This window comes from Dipodomys spectabilis, unplaced genomic scaffold, assembly GCF_019054845.1.
Source record: "Dipodomys spectabilis isolate Male_0828 unplaced genomic scaffold, ASM1905484v1 ptg000042l, whole genome shotgun sequence".
Lineage (NCBI taxonomy): Eukaryota > Metazoa > Chordata > Mammalia > Rodentia > Heteromyidae > Dipodomys > Dipodomys spectabilis.
In genome coordinates, this window is record NW_024870719.1 from 50744 (window position 1) to 73846 (window position 23103).

General features: G+C 36.5%; 1 protein-coding gene across 1 annotated transcript in view; it reads left to right on the forward strand.

Moving 5' to 3' along the window:
- Nucleotides 1-23103, forward strand: part of Akap6 (A-kinase anchoring protein 6) — a 278588-nt gene that overhangs the window by 13615 nt on the left and 241870 nt on the right. The window lies entirely within an intron of this gene.

Below are 23103 nucleotides of genomic sequence, written 5' to 3' on the forward strand. Positions count from 1 at the left end.
ATGCACGTGCATGGGCACACACAGAATAATAACATTAATAATTGTGTATTAAGTGTTTATGTATCAAATCTACACAACTCTAATATGAGCTCCTTTGTTTGGGCAGTACTGGAACTTGAACTCAGGGCCTCATGCTTGCTAAGTTGGCACTCTACTACCTGAGTCATGAATGCCTCTAACTCTGAATGGATGAGGAAGCTGAGGCTGAGAGACAGTCCATATTCTCTAAAGTACGTATTATTGACTCAGTGTTCTCATGCCTCTCCATAAGGAAGTGATCAGTATTCACTACATGTAAATATCATGTTATAGAGAAATAATGTCAGAGCTTGAATTTGCCTGGAAATTCTAATGATTTGATAAACATTGGATAGGACTTTGTGGATATACAGGATTTAGACAGATAGAAGGAAGGTAGAATACAAGATAAAATGCAGAAGTCATAATGACTATCTCCTGCAACTTCAGAATTGTAATTTAGCCTAGAATAACTAGTGCTTTTTGAATTCTTATTTTGCATTTGGCTCTGTGCTAAGTTGTCATGTTTTTAGTTTGATTTTGTTTTGTTTTTACATATTTTATTCTACTTAAGTCCTAAGAGATAGCTTTTTCTTTTCAGGTGAAGAAGTTAAGGCAAAACATAATAAAGAAACTTGCTCAAGTTGTCATAGCTAATAATTATAAAGTCAGGATTTGAACCCAGAACCAGCACATTACATCAGTAAGACATGGTTTCCAATAGCCTTTCTGAAAGATAACACTACTTTAGGTGATGGCAGCTATCAGTTCCCAGTTAACTGAACTTGGATATCACACTCTAGTTTTGGCCTTCTTCTAGACAATCTATTTTACTTGCAAACTGTCAAGAGTGGATAAGTGAGTTAATATCTTCTTTGTATCAGGCATCTTCTTAGGCACTTTATCTACAATAATTCAATTATAGAATTCTTATGGATATATAGGAAGGATTCTTAAAACAATCCTTTTTGTTTTAACATCTTAAATTCCAACTCTTGCCTAGTTACTATCACTCACTGCCTAGATTACTGTAGTTGACTCCTAACTGTTCTGTTTTCATTTTGATAACATTACAATCTGTTCCCAACATAGCAGCCAGAGTGATAATTTCAAAACATAAATCTGATCATGTCACTCCTTTGTTAAAAATCAGCTATTACATTCAGGGTCTTTTGTGAGATCGTTTCCAGGTTTCCTCTCTAATCTTGTTTTCAACTGCTCTTCGTCATGTCCATTTTACTCCATTTCTACTGGCCTCTTTGTTGTTCCTGGAAAATTCTGGGCATGCTTCTGCCTTTTGGGCCTTTGTCAGTTTCTCTCCACCAGATGCCTGCATTTCTCTTGTGAGTCTTTGCTTAAAAATCACTTTCTCAGAGAAACCTACCCCAACCTGTCCATCTTTGTGAAGGTATAACTTGGCCTTTTCTTTTACACAGCTCTTAACTCATTCTGTTATGTCATATAATTTTCTTATACAGTGCATTTTGGTCTATCTTCCTCTGCTACATTAGGAGTTTCATAAGGGAAGAAATATTTATCTGTTTAGTTTGCTAGTGAATCTCATGTACCTATAATATGAAATATATAAGTAGGCATTCAGTAAAGATTGTTGAACAAATGAGCAAATCACCATTTTTGAGTGGAGGAAATTGAGTTTAGATAGATGAAATCATTTTTCCTGAGCAGTACAGCTAGTAAATCACGGAGCCAGGCTTCAAGTCTCCCATCTGTTTTACACTTCCCACTAGGTAGACTGGACAGAAGAATTCTCCAAGAGAATGAAAATAAATAAGGAAAAGAATAAGAGTGGCATCTGAGATCTAAGTTGTAACCTAATTTTGAGGCAGGGACAAAGAAGGCACCTCTTTGGCAGAACTAGTTAGGGAGAGAGAAGATTCTTGAATGTTGAGTAGAAAGAATTCTTCAGTGATGTAGGCATTTTTTTTTTTTTTTTTTTTTTTTTTTTTTTTTTTTACAAAAGGGAACTCATAAAGGGAGATAGGGGAGGGAACAAAATTTTGATTTGTTTGTAAGAGTCAATGAGGTCTTTGGAGAAAAATTGACTTAATGGAGTAGTAGAGGTAGAAATTAGATTATGATTAAGAAGGGAGAAAAATCATTCCTCATAGTTCAAGGCGTTGCGTTTTCAAAGAAGCATAAGACAAAGAATGGAAGTTCAGAGCGAATCCCAATAAATGTTTATTTTTTAAAAAAGTAATGTTTAGTGAGCAGCTAGATGACCACATGGGAAAAATTGTACTGTGATGTAGAAAATGATAAATATGTAATACATTCTTCTGATTCCTTCTCTACTAACTGGAGAGTGGTACATTTGCTCCTCTTGTCCCACAAGCAGAAGGCAGCATATATATGAAAATCCATGAACACGGAGTGTTATGAGATTGTCACAGAGTTCTCAGGAAACACCTGTGGTTGGTGACTAGTATCTTAGATGCCAAGCGGGTTCCTATCAGTCCCCACCCCACACCTTTATCTCTTTCTTATAATGGTTTTGTTAAAATGAAAGATTTCTTTATTGTTTACACTTTAATGTTTAGTATATTAATTTTTGAATAGATTTTAAATTATTCTCATGATTTGAAAACACAGATATTAAAACTACTAGGAAATACCTGTCCCATCCCTAGCCCTCACCTTAGGTTCTCATCCAGCCATAGGTGATAATTGTTTTAATCTTATATCTTTGAAGAAGTCTTGACACATTGCATTTGCCTATAGATGCAAATGCAAACATACTTTTAAAATCAGGATATAACTTGCAACTTTTCTCTCTCCACAATTAAATCTTTTCTGTATCCTTTTCCTGACCTCTCTGTGAGGGGTGAGGGAGGTTTTGCTCAACTTTGGATGATTTGCTTCAGGATCTGTGGTGTGGATAAATTAATTGAGTATCTCACTTCCCTGGGAGCTTCTCAAGGCATAAAATTAAAAAGAAAAAAATGAGTCAAGCCATTTAACCCATTTGTTTAAGAAATAGAATAAAAGCAATGAGGAGAAAGGAAGGAAGGATATAATCAGAAGCAGATGGAATCAAAAGCAGATGGAATGTACCAGAATGGTGAAATGGTGATATCTGGACATATAGGTATAAGTAACAGAGGTTCCATAGCCTGTGGGCCAAATATTGTAGGATCCATCATTTTAATGTACTATTTTATGGGAATTCATCCCTGCTCATTGTCAGTGGATGCTTTTGCTTGATAATGACACACTTGAGAGTTATGAAAGGAATTATGTGACCTGCAAAGACTAAAATGTTCCCTGTTTGGCAAAGTTAGTGAAAGAGCAAAGTTACTAATCTCTACTCTTGGTCAAGGAAGAAGGAAGAGAAATGATTTCTGACGAGCATCTCTTACATGGCTAGATTCTGAAGTAGATTCTTCCATTTCATTTGTATGACAGTTCTATGGAAAGTTTGTTATTGGTCTTATTTTACAGACGAAGAATGTGAGGCTTGAATGCAAGTGACTAGCCCAGAGCCACACAGCTGCTAATTGTAAGGACTGGGACTCCAATCATAGTAGAGGTTACTTTGTTTTATCCTTGAGATATATTCAAATGCCAAGGAAGTTAGACAATAATCATTTGGGCTGATAAAATCTATTTATAAATGGGTTACAAACCATTAGTAGGTCAATAAATGAACAGAATGGCTTCTGCATGACCCGAGTAGAAATGAACTGGCGAGTAGCCACTTGTCCAAAGTGGGAAATTATTGATTCTGTGTTAATGGTAATGTGACTCCCAGGAGGACTGACAATATGCAGTGCCAGGTGTTACCACCTCAATGAAGCACTTCCGAAGATCTGTCCTTTCAGATAAAGTGCAAGATCGGCTTTTCATATTATGAGCTTCCCATTAGCACTAAATTCCCCACAGTCTCCAGTAGGTTTTAGAATCAGTGGTACCAACTGGTGCCAAGTGGTATTAACATAACCATGGTTGTTTCTACCCTAAGCTATGAATATCTTCAAATGCCAGACTAAAGCATCTCCACTATAGTTCAGTGACTCAGTTGTTGTTGCATTTTGTTCCAAAGACATCTATAACTGAATTTAAAACACTTGGCTGCCAGCTGGGGATATCATTGCACATGAATTATTTTGAATCCAGTGCAGCAAATACTTGCTGAGTGCTTGCTTTTTTTAAAAAAAAACAAACTAGGCTTTGTAAAATTGCAATCAAGTCTATTCCTGATTTCATGGTAGCAGCACAAAGGCAGCCACAATTGCTCCTGCCTAGAGATGAAGGTGGGAAACTGTGGGGACAGGGTTGTGTGAATATAGAAGAGGTTTTATCTGGAATTAGCTTGACAATGATTCTTGCATTTCCTTCCGTTCCTTTCCTTCCTCTCTTCCTTCCTCCCTTCCTCCCCTCCTTCCTTCCTTCCCTTTCCTCCCTCTCTCCTTTCTCCTTCCTTCCTTCTTTCCTTCCTTCCTTCCTTCCTTCCTTCCTTCCTTCCTTCTTCCTTCCTTCCTTCCTTCCTTCCTTCCTTCCTTCCTTCCTTCCTTCCTATCCTGGAGCTTGAACTGAAGGCCTAGGCACTATCCAGATTTTTGCTCAAGATTGGAGCTCTACCACTTAAGCCTAAGCTCCACTTACAGCTTTTGGAGATAAGAGTCTTATGGACTTTCCTGTCTAGGCTGGCTTTGAACCACAATCCTCAGATTTCAGCCTCCTGAGTAGATGTATTTATGGGCATGAGCCACTGGCTCCTGGCTGTCTGTACAATTTTAAACAGACCAAACAAAACCTATCAGCAGAATAGATTTGTTCTTCATTTCACTAATTTGCAGTTTTCGGTGGGAAACTACTTAAAAATGTAGGCAACGAGAGCTAAAAGTTAAAGTCAATCTGGTCATGATATGCTAGATATACCTCCATCAATATGCACAGTGATTCTTAACTGTGGATGCACATTATAATCGTTAGAGAACTTTAAAAACAATCTAACCTATACTTTACCCCAGAGCAATTAAATCAGAATCTCTGGGGTTCAGTGTTTGAAATCTCAACAGCAAATGAACTGTAAAGTAAGTGGAGGTTAGGAGATAGTCCTCTAGGGATTTTGTAACAGCCTTGGTGTGGGGTAAAAGGGTCTGAAGTGTAGTTTTAGAAACACATTGAAGAAAGGGACAAAGGTAGGAGATGTTATAAAGGACAAATGAAAAGTTCTGTAACTCTTTTAAAATGAGAGTGGAGTAAGAAGGAAGTATAAAGAATTGAGATTCCAAGCTGAAATTGGGACTGGGAGAGGTAAGGAATTTAAAAAATGGTTCCAAATGCTCAGTAGATGAATGGGAGAAATATAAACCTTATCTGCAAGCACCATGGCCCAAATCCAAATTGAGAATTTTAAACCAACGTAAAATTTTACAGACAAGCCTAAATATTATTTTTAAGGATAATAAAAAATCTTTTGTACATTACTTGTAGTAACGCTAGGCAGGGAAAGCAGCAGTGAGTTCACATTGCTGATAGATTTGTGAGCATGGCAAGGTCATTGTTCAAGGTCGTCTGAGAACCACAGGGGTCCAAAGCAAATTCCTTGTTGGTTAACATTCTGTGTGTTTCAGCTCTGGATCAGTTTGCTTTCTGTAATCCTGGGTCTGGAAGGCTTTATCGGTAATGATTTAGCGCCATCGTGAGGCTCTATGCAGTCACTGCATATGATGTTCTCCAATATATAGAGAGATCTTCCTTTTCGTTTGCAATCTTAAACATCAAGATGAAAACATCAAGTTGTTGGCTATTTTATTGATATGGAAGGGCGAGGACCTAGAAACATTTCGATGTATTCAGACAAGGATAACATCTAACTGCATTTGACTGCAAGTATGATTACAAAAATCAGATCAGGAACTCAATTGTGTATTTTTAAAATTCAACTAAAATAATTCTTAGGACATCGGTGATCTTTTTAAAATCCTAAACTTAAATTGCCAGTGGGATGTTTTTGAAAGATTACAATTAATATATTTATTGGCCACTTGCAAAGTGTCAGCTAAGGTGTTAAGGGTTTCATTCATTTTAGAACTTCATTGCTTATAATTCTGAAAAAAAAAAACAAAAAACATAAAGGTTCCCTTTGATACAGAGATGCTATGCTACCATTTTATCAATGAGGAAAGAGAGACATAAAAAGTAGCCAAAGACTTGAAGATGGAATTTTAGTGTTAATTCGTAACTCCACTTATTAATTATGAAAACTTGAATAGGACAACGAATGTTTATAGGCATTAAGCCTGGTGGTCTTTACAATGAAATATTAATTATATTTGTCATGCAGTTGTATCCAGTTGTATTAAATTACAAATAGTAAAGTCTATATATATTCGAAAGGTTCTATAGATATTATTCTTATCTTACTATGACTTTTCTTATGTTTAAGAGTTAGCATTAATTATGTTGGAAAGAGCTAGAATAAGAACCTTAATTCTTCGTCTTGGAAACTTAGTCTCTCTAGTGTCACTTTAAGAACAATAAGCATCAATAAAGGATTGGATTGACTTAAACATACTTCTTAGTTCTGAAATTTTATGTGAAACTATGAGAACTAACGAAGAGAAAGTTAGTTCTTGGTAACATGTTCACTGGAATGTCACTTCAGTGTGGCTGGCTTTTTGTTCCAAGGGATTCTGGGTGACTTCCCCTTAAAAGATCCTACTGGCAAAAATATTCTTAGTAGCATAATATGACAAGAACTAGACATCCTAAAGGAATTTGGGGTCTGGCTGGAGTTTATAAGATACCAATAATCCAGGCTCAATGGTGACACTAAACAAGTAAGCAATCTAGTAAGAATTATATATGGATTAGTCTGAATTTATGGCAAGCAGGGTCAGCTAAATGAATTTGCCAGCTAAATGAAGCAGATTGGAAACACTTATCTGGGCAGATTGGCCATTGTGATGACTTAAAATGTATCCATCAACACTGATGCTTGTTCTGTGTTCAGACTAATCATTCCAAAAGGATGGCTTCTGCCTCAAAGCCACTCTCATTGTCAGACCATGGTCTCAGGTCACGGATCTTCCTATTTAAGGATTGTTTTGATGTGGATAATGTACTTCCGGTAAGCTAAGGCTCATGTATTTTCCATTCTTCAGTTTGATGAGGATCTGTGCTTTACTTCGGAAGAGACTGGTGACTTTACCATTGGCCTTCAGGCTTTAGGGACTAAGGTAGTTGTTAGTATTTTTTTTTAATGCTTCGAGAAAAGCAAATTGTTGAGGTGTTTATAATGCTTTATTAGCTTATTTAGATTATTATTCATTATTTTAGATTATTACTTGTTTGAGAAAAGTGTGTGTATGTATGCATAAGTGTTGAAAAAGAGAGAGGGAGATTAGAGGGGAGGGGTGACAGGAAAGAATGGGTGAGAAATAAATTAGCAGCCATCTAGCACTCTCCCTTTTCTTCTTATTTGATCAAAAAAAGATGAAAATTTGAATTAAAAATTTTTGCTTTTGATTTTTTAATAAAGATTATTTGTATTTCCAAAATAAGGTTTTATATGGGCCATTTTCTTTATCCTGTCCTCTTAAATTTTATATTGTTTGGTGCATGCCATTGTATTTAAGAAAACCAAGATCTTCACAGTGGGATGGAGTTAACCTTCTATGATGAACCCTTCTATTGGGGGAAAAGTGGCTGGAAAGAACTTTAACAATGAAATATCAAAACCACAAATACCCAGGAAAGCTGTGGATTGGATTATTGGGCAAAGGAAAGGTTACTATTAGTAGAAAGAGATTTCTGAGCAATGTTCATTAATAGTTGAGGGAGCTTCTTTATTACCAAGTGCTTGTGAAGCATGATGGCTAGAGTGTACACTGTGGAGTCATACTGTCTAAACCAGGGGCCAGCGTTCCATTTGTGCTACATTTCTCGTGTATTAATCTGAGTAGGTAATTTGACTTCTCAGTGCTCCAGTTTCATCTGCTGCAAAATATATTTTTAAAAGTATATCTTTCATAGAGGATGATGATCATTAAATGTGTTAAGATGTATGAAAAGTTCCGAATACTACATAAATTGACATAATCACTTGATTAGTGTTAGCTCTTGTGGCAGTAGTGGTTATTAGTGCTTGGCAAAGGAGAGGACAGGTCTCAGCAGCTCCAGTAGAGATAAGTCTGGCCTTTGGGAATCTAATGCCACCACCTCCTACCATTTGCCACCTTGGTCATTGTGAAGTCAGCTTCTCCCTACATGGGTTAAGGCTATACCTTCTACTTCTTGGCACCTATGAAGGCCACTAAGTTTCTTCTACTTGCTTCCTTGTCAGATTCAGGGCTTCTTGCCTTATGGGATGAATCTTGTATTAGAGGTAATTATCTTCCATTTGGTAATTCTAGTTAATGCGTTTCTCTGACATCTTAGGAAGTTTACATGGGGAAAGCTATGGTATGAATGAATGTCTAGGCAAATACAAACAACATTCTAGTTTATGATATGGTCATATACCAACCATATAAATAAAATATAGTTTTTTATTTATAAATGTATTTATAGATTTACCATATTTCTAATTATATGTTTATAAATAACACTTTCCAGAATAATTTTTAGCCAGAGGAAGTGCGATTATAATAATTTATGCGATTAAAAGAGAAAGGCTCCCAATAGGTTTAGAACTGTTCTTCAAAACTCTGATAAAGATGGAAAGATTAAGACAATGTATAATAAATGCTGTAATAAGTTAAGATGATTTGTTGGAGAGGAGTGAGTTGGCTGGATCTTGAAGTATTGATATACAAGCACATAAGAACATATTGGGACATTGTGGGAAACACTGAAGGTGAGTTCTCTGTCTAAACAAAAGAGAGAAGGTGAGGGCTGGGAAGGTGGCTCAGTGGTAGAGTGCTTTCCTTGCATGCTTGAGGCCCTGGGTTCGATTCCTCAGCACTACATAAGCAGAAAAAGCCAGAAGTGGTGCTGTGGCTCAAGTGGTAGAGCGCTAGCCTTGAGCTGAAGAGCTGAGGGACAGCACCCAGGCCCAGAGTTCAGGCCCCATGACCGACAAAAAACAGAGAGAGAGAGAGAGAGAGAGAGAGAGAGAGAGAGAGAGAGGGAGTAAAACATACAAATATAGACAAAGAGAAGGCAAGCAACACAAATATATGCCCTGAAAGAGGCACTGTATGCAAACCCCACAGATGTCAATAGCCAGAAGTGCATGAAACACACATATCCCAATGCCCTCATTTTATAGCTAATACCAATCTCCCCCATTCCCAAAGTATTCCCTATAAGAACTTCTTGGTTATACCTCTTCCAAATTTGTCACAAAGGGGCTACAAGTATTTTTTTCCCTCAACACTAAAAATATTCCTACTGTACCACAGCTGCTGGCGCTTTATCTTTGCAATCTCGGGAGCCTTAAAAAGAGTTTCCTTCTTTGAATTTGGGTTAAGATGAAAAGCTTCAAAGTTGACTGTGGAGGCACAGCCAAAACCACTGAAACAGACAAGAAAATGAGGACAAGAGTGAAGAAACGTGAACACATTGTACTTTGGGGCCTCAAAATGCAATGGAAACAGTGGGGTGGCACTTACCATGCTTTTCTTCGGTTAGCTCTTCCTTGCCCATGGTTACTGCACATTGCTTACTCTGATTAAATCTTGCTCCAGAGTTCCAAGCTCATACAACCTACTGCTTTCTTAGATATCTCAACTGAGCGCGTTCAGAAACTGAATTTATGAGATTTAGTATCATGCTTATTACCTTCCTACAGTTTCTCATAAATTTTTTTACTCCATTTCCAGGGAATGGTACTTCTAAGCAAAATAAAAAGTTGACAGTCGTCTGAGATTCTCATGGCTTTCTCATCCATGACATTAATTGTTTTTGTCCATTCTACCGTTTGGTTCTCTTTACAAACATGCATATCCATGTTCATGTCTCTAAAGTTGTTGTATGTTAGTCTGATCAACTATTTCACAGAGAACCTTAGCAGCATTTCAGTTGTCTTCTTTGCTCTCACCTTCCAATTGGCAATCTATTCTTCACACAGCAGCCCGAGTGAGTCCCTACGGTACCAATCAAGTCCTCTTAACTCCATGCTTCAAACCTCAGTGACTACTATTGACCTGAGGAGGAGATGCAAACTCTGGAGTATGTTATATGTGGCTTGAGCACTGGCTAGAGTCTATTCTCATTTCTCATTGTTTCTGTATTTGCCTGCAGAGCATTACCTGTGCTCAGCTACATAGGGTTCACAGAGCAAGCTAGTCTCTCTTGAATTTTATTTGCCAGCATTATTCTTTTCTATCCCTCTCAGTGGACTCTATTTTTTTTTTCAAATCACTTAGATTTATCTGCCAATGACCATCTTAGTTGTGATGTCCTCTAAGAAGTCCCCTTTGATGGCCTAAGACCAAGTTAAATACCTTTCTAATGGCTCCTGAGCCCTTGGAATGATGCCCTATCTGTGTTGGAGGTTGTCAGAGTGCAGAGGAGACACTCTTAGGCCCATGAAGTTAAAGCTATGAATGCTGAAACATTCCTTTTTACTCTCATTCTGCAGACAGTGGAGTTTTCTAGAGGCTACATAGCATACGATGGGGATGCAATAGATTCAATGTAGAAATAGAAATAAGAATCCAGCTATAGTAAGCCCAATATTCACAGATTTACATACAGTTAAATGCCTCTCTCTTCACAATTTTTAAAAACATGCTTATTTTTATAACCGTATATTGCTGATGTTACCATGTAATACATTATTGTCATTTAAAAATTAATATATTTTTTAAAGTTTTAAAAATAAGTTTTATTGTGAAAATACTGTACAGAGAGGTTACAGTTACATGAGCAAGGTAATGAGTACATTTCTTATCAAGGATTGTTGCCTCCTCCTTTGTTTTTCCTCTATCATCCCTTCCCTCCCATCTCCACAACTACACCCCCCCCCCCACCTAAATTGTAAAGTTCGTTTTTGACATAGTGTCTTGTACATCTCATTGTTGCAATGGATCAACCTGAATCCCTTATTTAAACATTTTGTTTTTTCCCTTCCCTTCCCCAAATTATACCAACACCAAATATAGTGAAAACAGGGGTTTATACTGTGGGGGAGGGATATACAAAGCAATAAAAAATCATATGGTACCTTATTAATATGTTAGAAACAATAGCAAGAAAGAAAAAAAACACATGTGTCCCTATCTTGGGGTTCACTTCTCTTAACTTCATTTGGTCATATGTACATAGCCTTTGACCTTTTCTACTTGTCCCAGACATATACTAGTTATTGCAAATAAAGGAAACATGGGACCTATGTTTCTTTGGGCCTGGCTTACTTCACTTAATAGAATTTTTCCCAAGTCATTCCATTTCCTAACAAATGGGGCGATGTCATTCTTTCTGATGGAGGCATAGAATTCCATTATACACCACAGTGTACACCACATTTTCTTGATCCTTAAGTGAATATTGGTAGATATTACTTACAGGAAAGAAAAGTTTTGAGGAAAGGTGATGTTTTGCTCTCCACCTTCCAGGGTCCACTTCAGGAGGATTTCTAGTGTAGATCATTGCCTATTAGAAATTATTTGTGGAAAATGAAATTAAAATTTAAAATTACCTCAAAAAGAAGGCTGAGGAGACATGAAAGAATGTCTGATTTTCTTATGGCCTATAAAGGTTAAAAAATTAGTAGGCTCAAAAATAAGATTCTTTAGGACCCTCAGTAACTCTTATTCATATAAAAGAATCTTGAGTCTAAAAGTTTGGGAACCACTCAATTGCATGATCACACATATCACACTTTAATATATCTAGTTCAGTTTGAGCTGTTTAAGAAAAAATATGTTATTTATGTACAAGTCCAAGGGCCCATATCCAATTTCTAATTATAGGAGAGTTTTAATAGTTTAAAAAATATGTACATACTGGTAGAGTTTAAGTAAAAAGGACACTTAAATACTTACTCCAGGTAGTCTAAGGCTATACAATCTAGAGTATATACAATTGTATATCTAGAGTATATACAAACCGTACTCTTAAGTTTTACATTATTTTCTTAAATTCCAGTACTAGTTTTCCTCCTTGAACAGAAATCTTTCCAAAGGACAGGATTAAATGAACAATTATAGTTTGATACTTGAGGATGCAACAGTTAAATTGTTGTAGCTCAGCTACATACTGGTTATGTATTATCAGTCAAACGTGTAACCTTTCTAAACCTGATTTTCCTTATTTGTTTACAAGTAAGGGGTAGGCTTTAAAGTAAGTGGATTTGAAGGGCCCTGTGCTTCTAATCTCTATTGGAATTGGTCTTATTTCTCCTTTTCTATTTTCCTAGGCGATGTATTTAAATATCGCTGTCTCCTAGTTTTTTTTTTATCTCCAATGATATTGCTGTACCCTTCACTGATTTTGCTATCCTGAAGTTCTGTGATAGGAAGATGTCTGTTTTATTTTATTTGTTCATTCAGCATGATGATTTCTGCACATGGAATTTCTTTGTTTTTCTAAATAAAATAATTTTGTTATTACTAAGTAAATGTTCTCTAGAGAAAATGTCGAATATTTGGATAAACATCTCAACAATCACACGCAATCCTTTGAATAAGCTTAGTATTCTATGAACACTCATATCTAGGCATGTGCATTGCCGCTCCAGATATTTGATTTGCAAGGAGGTCTTACTAATCAGGAAAGTATTTAGAGCTAATCTAAACACAGGATTATCACAACATTTTCAGCTCTGCACTTCAGTGTCAAGGAGTCAGCCCTTTTCATGAAAACTTTATGAGTGTATCTGGAAACCTTATTTAGTGATTGATTAGCTCCAACAAAGTGAGGGAGACTGCTGTGGGGGAAAAAGAGAACAGAGGGGAAGAGAGGAGAGGGAAAAGAAAGGAGAGGAGAACAAAAGAAGGGAAGAGATAGACTTACAAAGGCTGGGATTCTCACAAGGCTTGGGCAATAAAAATGAACAGGAGAGGATATTATTTTCCTGTGTTTTCTCTCTCTGGACCTCATGAAAATAAGTCTAGAGTTTGGTGTAGTGATGCAAAGCTCAGATGCTTGATTAATAAACATGGCACCATGTTATGACTTTATGTAAATTCCATGATTTCTCTATATCTTAGTCTCTTCTACACAATGGAGAAATTTATGGTGATTCCATAACCTCATAAGCTATTAAAGGAATAATTAGTAGATAGAACTGAAACATTATTTGTATTTGTGATTTTGGATATGAAAAGCCTGCATTTAAATAATTAAACCACCATAATCCCAAATTTGAATGACTATCCCTGGATGTTAAGGACTTAGAGGCAAATAAAAGCAATCTGTTGCGCTTACCCAGGTTCTTTGGTAGGTGTGGGTATACATGAGGCACACTCAACAAGGTCAGCAAAGCTTTGGGGCAGTTAGACTCCCAAGGAGTCTCTCTAGCTTTATGCCTGTCAGCTGCTACGTATTTGAGCTGATTGATTAGTTTCCTTCCTGTAAAATGGATAGTGTCAGTCCCTTGAACCATAGGGCAGTTGTGAGGCTTAAATAAGTACTTAGCAAAAATCAAATGCTCAAATTCTATCAGTTACATTATCCAATAATAGTATATTCTGATTTATTCTCGATTCAGTTAATGTTAAGTGTGAAATTTATTTACTCTAATAAAATACTTTCAATAGAGAGCTACTTCAGGTTATAGTACACAAACTTACTTTACTGACTTCCTACTACATTCTATACCAGGGGGAAAATATGGTCTGTGAACTGTTTGTTACTCATCTACAAATATGACAAACATCTTGGGTCCCAGTGTTAGTCAGCATTATCACCAAACACAGGTGGCATTATTTCTGAGCAGCATTTTTCTTATATATTTTTCTTTTCCCTCTTCTTTCTTCCTCATTCATTTCCTTCCTTCCTTCCTTCCTCCTCCTCCTCCCCCTTCCTCCTTCTCTCTCTTTCTCTTTCTTTCTTTCTTTCCTTCCTTCCTTCCTTCCTTCTTTCTTTCTTTCTTTCTTTCTTTCTTTCTTTCTTTCTTTCTTTCTTTCTTTCTTTCTTTCTTTCTTTCTTTCTTTCTTTCTTTCTTTCTCTTTCTTTCTTTCTCTCTCTTTCTTTCTCTTTCTTTCTTTCCTTCCTTCCTTCTCTCTTTCTTTCTTTCTTTCTTTCTTTCTTTCTTTCTTTCTTTCTTTCTTTCTTTCTTTCTTTCTTTCTTTCTCTTTCTTTCTTTCTTTCCTTCCTTCCTTCTCTCTCTCTTTCTTTCTTTCTTTCTCTTTTGTGCCAATCCTGAGGCTTGAACTTAGGCCTTGGGCATTGTCTTTGAGCTATTTATTTATGTGCTTAAAGCTAGTGCTCTACCATTGGACCATAGCTCCACTTTCAGCTTCTGATGGTTAATTGGGGACAAGAATCTCATGGACTTTCCTACCTGGCTTCTTTTTGTTTCCCTGCTCCAGGAGGGTGATTTCCTCCTGAATAAATATGCTTATAAGCATCAGCCTCCAGTACCCAGCATACTTTACTTTCATCATAACATCCACATATTGCATTTTACAGTTTTCATTTTTAGGAAAACATTTTTATTTTACTTTTTATATCCTTAAGTAGTTGTATACAGGGTTTCAGTTCAACATTTTGTGAGTACAATGTATCTGTGTCACCTCTTTTTATCATTCTTCTCATCTCTCCCAATCCCATCTATCACTTAGTTTCTATTTTACATATATACTTTGTTATTTCCAATTCTTTTATTCATACCCAGTTTTATTAGATGTTGATGATATGTATTCCAAGCCTATTTTGCCTTTAGAATTATTGATAAATTTTTGTAAACCCATAGGAAGCAACTGAACCTAAGCTTTTAGATTTCTTAAAAGAAACCCTTTGTCATCATAAGAGTCAAATAGCTCTCTGGACTCTTTTTTTTTTTTCTAGTTGAGATCTGTCAATAGTATTTGAAGAAACTATGGATTTAGGTTAGTTTTCCTTACTTTGTAATACTGAGTTCAGAATAGAACTTATCAGTATTGAGTAATACTTTCTCATGCCTTTTGATTCCTCTCTATTTCACATATACAATCTTTTACCTTTATCCTGGAACAATATCAGTTGAAATATTTTTTATATTCTAAAACCACTCTTTTCAACCTTTAGAAGAGAAACTAAATATTTCATAATGAAATATTTGAGGGTTTGTGGCTTCGTAATTAATGTTGACTGAAACTGCTTCACTTTCTCTTTAGTCTTTGTTCTGAAAGGATACATTGTCTCTTCTCTTGTGTGTTGGGTTTTGTAGGGAAGAAAGGTGGGTAAAACAGCAAGGCTGCAGAGTCCAGAGCCTGATTTTTTAACTTCTAGCACTTTACTGGAGCTTGTCAAATTAAGTACCTAGATCAAAACTCGAAATTAGGCATTTTATATAGGAACATAAAAATTATGTGCAATGTTGTGAGATTAAATCTACATGCTGGTACACACACACACACACACACACACACACACACACACACACACACACCTATGCAATCTCAGTATATACTCTTACTTTTGAATGAAATTTTAATTTCCTAGTTTTCAGAGCCTAAATAAAACTTTATGGTGGGTAAGAGGATTGTGATGTTCTTTAGCTGTTACTTGTTGGCAGTCCCATTGCTAATCTAAAGAATTGCCCCAAAGAAATGACCTGTTGTGAAAAGTTAAGTAAGATTATTCTTCAATTTATAGCTATTTATAGGGAAATGGGATCCCCTCTGTTGGAGTAGGGAGGAGGTGAAATTCTTGCTTATCTTCCAGCTTAGATGCTGCCTCCTCCTCACTGCCTCATCAGTGTGAGACAGAAGCCAGAGTTGCCTCTGAATACACACAGCAGTTACCGCGGCCATGTGGCTATGTGGAGCTTCTTATCATCTCCTCTGCAGCCCTAGTGCCATGCTTTTCTTGGCCAGGGGTGGTGGTGGTGGTAATTGAGGTTTGAATTCAGGGCCTCATAATCAGGCGCTAATATTTCAGCTAGGCTTCTAGCTATAGTCAAACATTTTTTCAGCAAGTGAGATGAAAGATCAAATTGGAACTTCATGATTAGGAATGCTGTTCTCTTGTGCTCCTCATGTATCCAAGACAAGTATCACTACACCTATCTTACAGAGAAAAAAACCGATGTTCAAGATTTTAAATAGCCTCTTTCATTTACTACTGTAATCAAATTCAGTTTTGTCTGCTATACTCTTAACAGCATCAACGCTGGTTTTTGAGCATTGCTGTTTTCCTTTTTTCTTTTAATAGATTCTTCCCTGGACACTCCACTTCTTGTTTTTTTTTAAAAATTAATTTTATTTTATTGTAAGGGTGATGTCAGAGGGGTCAGAGTTACATAAGTAAGGCAATGAGTACATTTCTTGTCAAACATTGTTACCCCCTCCCTTGTTTTTTTTCCAGCTTTCCCTCCCTCCACTCCCCTCCCCACCTAGTTGTAAAGTTCATTTCCGTTATACTCTTGTGAATATCCCTGTCGCATTGGTTAACCCTTTGTCTCACCATTTTGTTATTCCCCTTCCCCAAATCAGATAACCATATATACAAGACACAGGGTACCAAAATCAAAAACAGTGACATCAGGAAGTAAACCAAAGGGGGAAAAAAAGAAAAAAAAGAAATGAATAACATCACCCAGTACATTCAAAAACAAAAACAAAAACAAGGAAACAAAAAAAAAGCATCTTGTTTCCATATCTTGGAGTTCATTTTGATTAGCATCATTTTAAATGGTCATTCGTACATAGCTATTAAGCTTTATGATCATATGCTAAGACTATCCTTGACATATACTAATTATTACAAATGAAGGAAACCACGGAACCTATGTTTCTTTGGGTCTGGCTTACTTCACTTAATATGATTTTTCCCAAGTGTTTTTTCATTTTCTTAGGAATGGGGCGATGTCATTCTTTCTGATGGAATAAAGATCCAGAAGCACAACAAATCAAAGAAAGGCTGGATAAAAGGAATTACATTAAACTGCAGAGCTTCTGTATGACGAAGGACATAGCCAGAAAGATAAATAGAAAGCCCATAGATTGGGAGAAGATCTCCACTAGCTCATATAAAAATATATCCTAGAACACTCCACTTCTTACTAATCCTCATGTAAATGTTTTCTTTCATTTATTTGTTTTATGTTGTTATCTTTAAGTAGTTGTACAAAGAGTTTCATTTCAACATGCTAGTTTATGAGTACAGACATCTTGATCAATGTCACCTCTTTCATTATTATTCCTCATCTCTCCTAAACCCTATAAATATTCTCAACTTCACCTTTCTACCAGGGACAAGGACCAGCTATAAGATTCAATAGCCTTTTGTGATTTCATGTGGTACCAATGAAGGTCCCTGCGTCTAGGTACTAAGTCAACCACGTTCTAATCATAGTTTTTTCTTGTGCCTCTTCCTGCTCATCTGTGTAAATAAGAATGACAACAGTACCTACCTCCCAGGGTGACACTTAAATGATCTGTTGTGTATAAAATACTTACATAGGACCTGTATGAGTATTATTTAATAACTTCAGCTAGAATTGTCTGGATGAGAGCATTCACTGAATTTTTAAATTTTGGAATACTAAGTAAAAAGTAAATACATTTTAATGATTTAAAACATTCATATCCAGAGGCTGAAGAGTTTTTATTTTTTAAACATTAAACATTTTTTTAATGTTTTAGAGTCAGACACCATACTTAATTTCTTTGTCTACATGGAACTGTGACTCCTTCTGAAGGTGAATACACACAGATTCATGTATACATCCAAACCACTGAAAGGAAACTAGCTCAACCACCCCCCATAACCAAGCATAGTCCTCATGAGTATACTGAGTCAGGTTCATCTGTAATTGAGACACCGAGAAGGTGCATTCATTCAAGCATTTAACTCCCCCCAAATCTAATTTTCTCTAAAAGGAATAAACTTTATAGTGCTCTTTCCTTGCTAAAAAGTTTATGTTTCTTGTTGGGCACTTAGTCTCAGCACAACTCCCTTTTCAGAAAACATTGACAGGAGAGAAAATAATGCATGTATATAGGGAGAATGACATTGAACCTGGGGCATTCTATCTCATTGCTGGGACTGTAGGATTGGGGAGAAATGCTGTTCCTTCATTTGCCTGATACTGTGTCTTCAGAAGAGATATTCCTCGCAGGCAGTGTAATCCTGTGAGAGGAATGGAAGTTAGAGTAAGATCAGTTCAAAGCGTGCCCCAGCCACCAGTCACTGAACAAATCATCCACTCTTCTGACACTTGTTTTCCTTATTTCTTTTTTTTTTCTGCTTATGTGGTGCTGAGGAATCGAACCCAGGGCCTCATGCATGCAAGGCAAGGGCTCTACCACTGAGCCACCTTCCCAGCCCTTGTTTTCCCTATTTCTTAAATGACCACAATGAGCATCACCTCCCAGACTTGTGGTAAAAAGGCAGCATCTTCTTACTGCTGTATAATTTTCCTTTCTTCTTTTAGAATAACAAGTTTCAGTTTTATTTCCATACAAAGGTCATGTGATCTAGTAAAAACAAATCCCTATGCTTTGGACTGCATAAAAATGGCTGCATCTTGCTCTCCAGTCAGTGTCTTGCTGTTTCCTGCAAATCATGTAAAGAAGGCCTCAATTTTTATTGTAGATACACAAGCCATTTGTGTCAGAGGGCAAAAGGTAATCACCATTATAGTTTACATTAACTACACAAAGCTACTCTCAGGACAGAAAGAAATAGGAAAAATATAAGAAATAATGAGGTTTGGTAGGCTATCTGGAGTATGTAGCTATTGGCAGTACCTGAATATAAATGTTCCTTATGAATATAATCTTCAAATGTATGTAATGGCTCTACTAAAGTTTTGCTGTTTAAAAAAAAAACTATGGTCATATGTACATAGCTTTTGACCTCTTCTGCATGTCCTAGACATATACTAGTTATTACAAATAAGGGAAACCATGGGACCTATGTTTCTTTAGGCCTGGCTTACTTTACTTAATATATATGACCATATAACCTGATGCTAAGCGAAATGAACCCTAAGATAGGGACACAAGAGTTATCTTTCTTGTTCTTTTAAATGTACTTATAATGTACTATGTGTTTTTTTTTTTTTGTTTCTTTGTATGTTCTTCTCCCATGGTACAAACCCTGTTGTCACTGTATTTGATTCCAGTGTCCTGCATCTTGTATATACATTTTTCTAATTTGGGGAGGGGAAGGGAAATAACAAAATGCTGAAATAAGGATACAGGAGACCCATTGTAACAATGAGATGTACAAGACAGTATGTTTACAATGAACTTTACAATTTAGCTGGGGTGGGAGGAGTTGGGGAAGTGAAGGAATTGGGGAGGTAGGGAGGAAAGGGATGGCAGGGGAAAAATAAAGGAGGAGGTAACAATAGTGGATAGGAAATGGACTCATTACCTTGCTCATGTTACTGTAGCCCCTCTACAGTATCTTTACAATAAAAAGTAGATATATAAAGAACAAAAAACCTAGGAAGTATACATTTGTATATACTTTAGATGTTTTTAATAAACACACTTCATGACAGAACTCCTAAACGACAACTGATTTGAAAGTAAGAGGTGTGCTGCCCACTGGTGATGGCCGGCCCAATTGCAGGTCTCTTTCCTCTCATGTTTGGCCATGGAGTGAATGGTCACGGGGCTGAGTCCCGCCTTGGCCCCAGTCACGAGTTTATAGATCTTGGAGCTTCCATCAAATATATTCACTGAAGGAAGTAAGCCATGAGAGGTTGTGGAGACCACCTGGAGCTGTGGACTGAGTCACCTTCCATGTGCTTCCAGACAGCTTGGCAGACAGGGAGAGAGAGTTAATGAAAGAAAGGGCAGGAAGGGACAATAAGGAAACTGGTGGTAGAAAGTAACAAGAAAGAGACTGAGTAGACACAGTAGCAGAATTTTGAACAACAAAGACTGAAATGTAGCCTTTCAAAGGTTTGTGATTATCTCATGACCATGATGTAGGGTGCATAAAATACCTCTTTTCTGTAGTGCAGTGATAGTACTGAACTGTGTTGTGAGAAAAGTCTGATTGTTATAGCTATATTTGATTCTCCAGGTAAGTAAATATGAACTCAGGACATGACAGAAACACAGGAAGATAGGCTAATACAAGAAAAAGAAAAAAAATCAAAATAGGGTTGTGCATTGACAGAGTATAGCAAATCTTTCAACATGTTCTATATACTGTTGAAACTTTGGCCACAATGATATTTGTCTTTTTAGCCCCAGCAAAGTCTAGCATTGTATTTTCTACCTTGAGGCATTAAATGATATTTAAGCTAATGGATGATCACTCTTTGCTTAACTAGAATTTGACCTGTGATTCCAAATGAATATTTTTGGCTTTTTCCCATTTTTCCTATGTTATTACTTATGTTAGCCTCATTTTCCTTCATTCATATCTCAAAGCCTGCGGCAGAGTGACCATCAGACACTTGTATCTTTCTAAATGTGACTATTTATACACATCCATAATGTCTATATGGAATGGTACTTCCTTGGTCTTTCTAAGAATGAGCATCTGATGATATGGGAATGGTACACAGAGCACCACAGCACTGTTCACAGGGAAGTGGCAATAAATAAGAGCACAGATAAAGGGGCTGAGGGAGGTGGAGCAGACCAGGTGAACAGGTATCAATAATTGAACATATGCTAGTGGTACTTATTATTATTTCTGTTTGTATTCTTGTTACATTGTATTTTATTGTAAAGATGCTGTACAGAGGGGTTACAGTTACATAAGTAATGAGTACATTTCATTTCCAACACTGTTACCCCCTCCTTTATTTTTATTCCATTATCCCCCTCCACACTCCTCCCCCTCCCCCCCTCCCGCCTTGAAGTTGTAAAGTTCATTTCCAACATAGTGTCTCTCTGTTTATATGCTTAAATCTACACGTAGAAGCAAGAGAGGAGGCAGAAAGCTAAGATCTCCCAAGACAGAAGAGAACTGAGGGCTTTTTTTTTTTTTTGGTTGTTGTTTGTTTGTTTGTCAGTCATGGGGCTTGAGCGAGAACTGGGGTTCATATGACAAGTTAGGAATACTGAGACTTGTCAGGTTTCTGTTGTGGTTGAGGAAACAGTATTTGTCAGAAAAAGACATAGGAATATGTACAACAAATTAATATTGGTGAGAATGAGATGTAATTCAGAAGAAAGTGAGAGATGAGCCTGGAAAGGAACGCATGTGCTTGGTATCAGGCAGCCTGTTGTGCTGTCTAGCAGAGCTATACACAGATTTGATCCAGGTTCATTTGTGTCCCATACACTTTGTCTAATTTGCATCTCACAATTTCAGCTGTATAATCTCGAGTCTGTTAAGACATCTGATGCAAATTGCTTAACACTTTGGCAAAGAGTACCTTTTATGATGATGTACCTATACATTCATAGGTGATCTTGTTTTGCTTGTTTCTTGAAGAGGGAGACTATACTACATAGTCGAGCATTGTTTATACTTAAAATAATGTCCTTCACTATTTGTCTTCTTGGATTGAGCCTTTTTTTTCAAAATAATTTACTTTTTTTTGTGGGGTGGTGTAGGAGAGAAAGATGCTTGGGATTGTGCTTTTTTTTTTTTTTTTTGCAGTAGGGCTGTTTTCTAATTACAAGTTAGTTTGACACCCTTTATGACATTCTTGATGGTTCTTCATATTTAAAGGTATGTTATTTTGTACAAATATCTGTATCTGAATTCTTTTATCTAAGATCAGAAATTAATATCTTTTATTTATTCAATAAATGTGACATACAGGTAATATATTAAAAGACATATAATTAGTGGAAGTTTTAATCAATTCAAAAATAACCCAAAACAGAATGCAAACATTGAATGAATCTTCTTTTTAATCTAATCTGCTATTCTTTTGATTGGAGAATTGAGTCCATTAATGTTTATGTTATTATAGAGAGATTTGTCATGTTTCCTGCCATTTTCTTGATTTTTTTTTTATTGTGAAAATACTGTACAGAGGGTTTACAATGACATGGGCAAGATAATGAGTACATTTCTTATCAAGCATTGTAGCCTCCTCCTTTGTTTCCCCTTCCCATCCCTTCCCAGCCTCTCCCCACCCCTCCACCCAATCCTCCCCACTCCCACCCCCCCACCAAAGTTGTAAAGTTCGTTTTCGACATAACGACTTATACATCTCATTGTTGCAACGGGTCCACCTGTATCCTATTTAAACGACTTGTTTTTCCCCTTCCCCTCCACATGTTATACCGACATCAAATACAGTGAAAGCAGGGGTTATACTGCAGGGGAGGGACTTACAAAGCAACAAAGAAATCATCTTATAAATGCGTTAGAAACAATCGCATGAAAGAAAAAAAACATTTGAATACATATCTTAGGGTTCATTTCCCTAACATCACCTTTCTTGATGTTTTGTACCTTGGTTTTTCCCTCTTCCTGTGTTTACTAAATTGATCTTCTAGTGACTTTTGTCTGATCTGATTCTTTGATTTGGATTGTTTCCTTCAGATTGTATTCCAAAATAATTATTCCAAAATAATTTACTAACTTAATTTTCTCCCTAACCAATTTAGACACTGATTGAGACAACTCAGGTCTAAATTTAACAGTAAATACTATTTAATACTGTAAGTACTTCAAAATATGTTTTTTCTCAATTATCAACCATCTCAACTCTGCTTTTCTGATATACTTCTGTACATTATAGACAATACTGCTATAAGTTATGGTTCTCAAACCATCTCTTAATTTTTTCACAAATATTCCATTATGAGAGAACTAGACTTAACAGACTCTGTCCTTCCTTATTACAAATTTAATATATAGATCTGAAGGTGAATATGGAAAAAAATCAATTTGGATAAGAATTTGTAAAATATTCTCAGTCTGGGAAGTCTACCAAAGAGAGAAGCTTGGGGCATGACATTGGACAAGAAGAAGACTTCATTGAGTTCTACCTTAAACATATTCAGCATTAAAGCAAGGCACCTTTAAAATTCACAACAATTCAAGAAAGGAGAAAATGCAGACAAACTGATATCTTTTTTTTAAAATTGG